Source organism: Pseudophryne corroboree, chromosome 2 (genome assembly GCF_028390025.1).
Source record: "Pseudophryne corroboree isolate aPseCor3 chromosome 2, aPseCor3.hap2, whole genome shotgun sequence".
Taxonomy (NCBI): Eukaryota; Metazoa; Chordata; class Amphibia; order Anura; family Myobatrachidae; genus Pseudophryne; species Pseudophryne corroboree.
The window spans coordinates 652,890,814-652,896,926 of record NC_086445.1 but is presented as its reverse complement, the minus strand read 5'-3'; positions in this window follow the sequence as shown (position 1 = coordinate 652,896,926).

Sequence of the window (6,113 nt, the reverse complement as noted above, 5' to 3'; positions counted from 1 at the left end):
CAGCATTTAATTCAGAACCGTCCTGTACTTCAAATACAGTCGGACAACGCCACCACTGTGGCTTACATAAATCATCAAGGCGGCACTTAAAGCCGTTCAGCAATGAAGGAAGTCTCACGGATTCTACGTTGGGCGGAACGCCATCTACCGGCCATATCGGCAATATTCATTCCGGGAGTCCTGAATTGGGAAGCGGACTTTCTCAGTCGTCAGGACGTGCATGCCGGCAAGTGGAGCCTCCATCCAGAAGTTTTTCAACTCCTAGTGGAAAAGTGGGGTCTTCCAGATGTAGATCTGATGGCGTCTCGACACAATCACAAGATTCCGATCTTCGGAGCAAGAACAGGGGATCCTCAAGCAGCATTCGTGAATGCACTGGCGGTGCCGTGGAGGTTTCGGCTGCCGTAAGTGTTCCCTCCTCTGTCACTCCTGCCCAGGGTAATTCGGAAGTTCAATCAAGAAAAAGGAAATCTGCTTCTCATAGCTCCGGCGTGGCCCAGACGGCACTGGTTCTCAGACCTGCAAGGCCTATCGTCAGAGTGTCCACTTCTGCTTCCACAACGCCCAGACCTCCTCGTTCAGGGCCCCTGTGTCTACCAGGACCTAGCCCGGCTGTCTTTGACGGCGTGGCTCTTGAAGCTCCCGCCTTGAGGGCTAAGGGTTTTTCTGAAGAGGTCATTAAAACTATGTTGCGGCCCGGAAACCGGCTTCTGCTCGGATTTACTTTAGGGTCTGGCATTCCTACTTTGTTTGGTGCGCATCTAATAATTATGACGCTTCCAAGTTTAGTACAGCCAAACTTTTGGCTTTTCTTCAGCAGGGCCTAGATTTAGGCCTGCATCTGGCCTCCCTCAAGGTTCATATTTCTGTCTTGTCGGTGTGGTTTCAGAGAAAAATTGTGACTTTACCTGATGTTCATACTTTCACTCAGGGTGTGTTGCGTATCCAACCTCCCTATGTCCCGCCTGTGGCTCCTTGGGACTTGTCGGTGGTTTTGGACGCATTGCAGGAGCCTCCGTTTGAACCCCTGGGTTCAGCTGACCTTAAGTGACTTTCCCTTAAGGTGGTGTTCTTGCTGGCTATTGCCTCTGCTAGAAGAGTGTCGGAACTGGGTGCCTTGTCTTGTAGTTCCCCATATCTGATTTTTCACTGTGACCGGGCGGTTCTTAGGACTCGTCCCGGATATTTACCTAAGGTGGTTTCTTCGTTCCACCTTAATCAGGAGATTGTGGTTCCGGCCCTTGTCTCTCCTGATCTGTCTCCCAAAGAGAGGTCTTTGGATGTGGTACGGGCTCTCCGTATCTATGTGAAGAGAACTGCTTCTGTTCGAAAATCTGATTCTCTCTTTATTTTGTTTGGATTTCACAAACGGGGCTGGCCTGCTCGCAAGCAGACCCTGGCCAGATGGATTAGAATGGTGATTGCACATGCTTATGTGAAGGCTGGTCTATCAGCTCCTACTCACATTACGGCCCATTCTACTCGGTCTGTTGGACCTTCTTGGGCGGCCCAACGTGGTGTGACCCTTGTACAATTGTGCAAGGCGACTACTAGAGATGAGCGGGTTCGGTTTCTCTGAATCCGAACCCGCCAGAACTTCATGTTTTTTTTCACGGGTCCGAGCGACTCGGATCTTCCCGCCTTGCTCGGTTAACCCGAGCGCGCCCGAACGTCATCATGACGCTGTCGGATTCTCGCGAGGCTCGGATTCTATCGCGAGACTCGGATTCTATATAAGGAGCCGCGCGTCGCCGCCATTTTCACACGTGCATTGAGATTGATAGGGAGAGGACGTGGCTGGCGTCCTCTCCATTTAGATTATAAGAGACTGAGAGAGATTTACTGGAGCTGACTAGGAGGAGTACTGTTACTGTAGAAGTGTAGAGACTGAGTGGAGAGAGTTTACTAGTGAGGACAGTGCAGTTTACTTTATAATCCGTTCTCTGCCTGAAAAAAGTGATACACAGCACACAGTGACTCAGTCACATACCATATCTGTGTGCACTGCTCAGGCTCAGGCCAGTGTGCTGCATCATCTATTATCTATATATAATATTATATATATCTGTCTGACTGCTCAGCTCACACAGCTTATAATTGTGGGGGAGACTGGGGAGCACTACTGCAGTGCCAGTTATAGGTTATAGCAGGAGCCAGGAGTACATAATATATTATATAGTGAGTGACCACCAGACACACAGTGCAGTTTATTTAATATATCCGTTCTCTGCCTGAAAAAAGCGATACACACAGTGACTCAGTCAGTCACATACCATATCTGTGTGCACTGCTCAGGCTCAGGCCAGTGTGCTGCATCATCTATTATCTATATATAATATTATATATATCTGTCTGACTGCTCAGCTCACACAGCTTATAATTGTGGGGGAGACTGGGGAGCACTACTGCAGTGCCAGTTATAGGTTATAGCAGGAGCCAGGAGTACATAATATATTATATAGTGAGTGACCACCAGACACACAGTGCAGTTTATTTAATATATCCGTTCTCTGCCTGAAAAAAGCGATACACACAGTGACTCAGTCAGTCACATACCATATCTGTGTGCACTGCTCAGGCTCAGGCCAGTGTGCTGCATCATCTATTATCTATATATAATATTATATATATCTGTCTGACTGCTCAGCTCACACAGCTTATAATTGTGGGGGAGACTGGGGAGCACTACTGCAGTGCCAGTTATAGGTTATAGCAGGAGCCAGGAGTACATAATATATTATATAGTGAGTGACCACCAGACACACAGTGCAGTTTATTTAATATATCCGTTCTCTGCCTGAAAAAAGCGATACACACAGTGACTCAGTCAGTCACATACCATATCTGTGTGCACTGCTCAGGCTCAGGCCAGTGTGCTGCATCATCTATATATATTATATATCTGTCTGACTGCTCAGCTCACACAGCTTATAATTGTGGGGGAGACTGGGGAGCACTACTGCAGTGCCAGTTATAGGTTATAGCAGGAGCCAGGAGTACATATTATATTAAAATTAAACAGTGCACACTTTTGCTGCAGGAGTGCCACTGCCAGTGTGACTGACCAGTGACCTGACCACACTGACCACCAGTATAGTTAGTAGTATACTTATATTGTGATTGCCTGAAAAAGTTAAACACTCGTCGTGTGACTTCACTTGTGTGTTTTTTTTTTTTTTATTCTATAAAAATAAAACTCATTCTGCTGACAGACAGTGTCCAGCAGGTCCGTCATTATATAATATATAATATATACCTGTCCGGCTGCAGTAGTGATATATATATATTTTTTATATCATTTATCATCCAGTCGCAGCAGACACAGTACGGTAGTTCACGGCTGTGGCTACCTCTGTGTCTCTGCACTCGGCAGGCAGTCCGTCCATAATTGTAATACCACCTAACCGTGGATTTTTTTCATTCTTCTTTATACATACATAGTTACATAGACATCTTCTCTTTATCAACCAGTCTATATTAGCTGCAGACACAGTACAGTACGGTAGTTCACGGCTGTGGCTACCTCTGTGTCTGCACTCGGCAGGCAGTCCGTCCATAATTGTATACCACCTAACCGTGGTTTTTTTTCATTCTTCTTTATACATACATAGTTACATAGACATCTTCTCTTTATCAACCAGTCTATATTAGCTGCAGACACAGTACAGTACGGTAGTTCACGGCTGTGGCTACCTCTGTGTCTGCACTCGGCAGGCAGTCCGTCCATAATTGTATACCACCTAACCGTGGTTTTTTTTCATTCTTCTTTATACATACATAGTTACATAGACATCTTCTCTTTATCAACCAGTCTATATTAGCTGCAGACACAGTACAGTACGGTAGTTCACGGCTGTGGCTACCTCTGTGTCTGCACTCGGCAGGCAGTCCGTCCATAATTGTATACCACCTAACCGTGGATTTTTTTCAGTCTTCTTTATACATACATAGTTACATAGACATCTTCTCTTTATCAACCAGTCTATATTAGCTGCAGACACAGTACAGTACGGTAGTTCACGGCTGTGGCTACCTCTGTGTCTGCACTCGGCAGGCAGTCCGTCCATAATTGTATACCACCTAACCGTGGATTTTTTTCAGTCTTCTTTATACATACATAGTTACATAGACATCTTCTCTTTATCAACCAGTCTATATTAGCTGCAGACACAGTACAGTACGGTAGTTCACGGCTGTGGCTACCTCTGTGTCTGCAGTCGGCAGGCAGTCCATAATTGTATACTAGTATCCATCTCCATTGTTTACCTGAGGTGCCTTTTAGTTGTGCCTATTAAAATATGGAGAACAAAAATATTGAGGTTCCAAAATTAGGGAAAGATCAAGATCCACTTCCACCTCGTGCTGAAGCTGCTGCCACTAGTCATGGCCGAGACGATGAAATGCCAGCAACGTCGTCTGCCAAGGCCGATGCCCAATGTCATAGTACAGAGCATGTCAAATCCAAAACACCAAATATCAGAAAAAAAAGGACTCCAAAACCTAAAATAAAATTGTCGGAGGAGAAGCGTAAACTTGCCAATATGCCATTTACCACACGGAGTGGCAAGGAACGGCTGAGGCCCTGGCCTATGTTCATGGCTAGTGGTTCAGCTTCACATGAGGATGGAAGCACTCAGCCTCTCGCTAGAAAAATGAAAAGACTCAAGCTGGCAAAAGCAGCACAGCAAAGAACTGTGCATTCTTCGAAATCCCAAATCCACAAGGAGAGTCCAATTGTGTCGGTTGCGATGCCTGACCTTCCCAACACTGGACGTGAAGAGCATGTGCCTTCCACCATTTGCACGCCCCCTGCAAGTGCTGGAAGGAGCACCCGCAGTCCAGTTCCTGATAGTCAGATTGAAGATGTCAGTGTTGAAGTACACCAGGATGAGGAGGATATGGGTGTTGCTGGCGCTGGGGAGGAAATTGACCAGGAGGATTCTGATGGTGAGGTGGTTTGTTTAAGTCAGGCACCCGGGGAGACACCTGTTGTCCGTGGGAGGAATATGGCCGTTGACATGCCAGGTGAAAATACCAAAAAAATCAGCTCTTCGGTGTGGAGGTATTTCACCAGAAATGCGGACAACAGGTGTCAAGCCGTGTGTTCCCTTTGTCAAGCTGTAATAAGTAGGGGTAAGGACGTTAACCACCTCGGAACATCCTCCCTTATACGTCACCAGCAGCGCATTCATAATAAGTCAGTGACAAGTTCAAAAACTTTGGGTGACAGCGGAAGCAGTCCACTGACCAGTAAATCCCTTCCTCTTGTAACCAAGCTCACGCAAACCACCCCACCAACTCCCTCAGTGTCAATTTCCTCCTTCCCCAGGAATGCCAATAGTCCTGCAGGCCATGTCACTGGCAATTCTGACGAGTCCTCTCCTGCCTGGGATTCCTCCGATGCATCCTTGCGTGTAACGCCTACTGCTGCTGGCGCTGCTGTTGTTGCCGCTGGGAGTCGATGGTCATCCCAGAGGGGAAGTCGTAAGCCCACTTGTACTACTTCCAGTAAGCAATTGACTGTTCAACAGTCCTTTGCGAGGAAGATGAAATATCACAGCAGTCATCCTACTGCAAAGCGGATAACTGAGGCCTTGACAACTATGTTGGTGTTAGACGTGCGTCCGGTATCCGCCGTTAGTTCACAGGGAACTAGACAATTTATTGAGGCAGTGTGCCCCCGTTACCAAATACCATCTAGGTTCCACTTCTCTAGGCAGGCGATACCGAGAATGTACACGGACGTCAGAAAAAGACTCACCAGTGTCCTAAAAAATGCAGTTGTACCCAATGTCCACTTAACCACGGACATGTGGACAAGTGGAGCAGGGCAGGGTCAGGACTATATGACTGTGACAGCCCACTGGGTAGATGTATGGACTCCCGCCGCAAGAACAGCAGCGGCGGCACCAGTAGCAGCATCTCGCAAACGCCAACTCTTTCCTAGGCAGGCTACGCTTTGTATCACCGGTTTCCAGAATACGCACACAGCTGAAAACCTCTTACGGCAACTGAGGAAGATCATCGCGGAATGGCTTATCCCAATTGGACTCTCCTGTGGATTTGTGGCATCGGACAACGCCAGCAATATTGTGTGTGCATTAAATATGGGC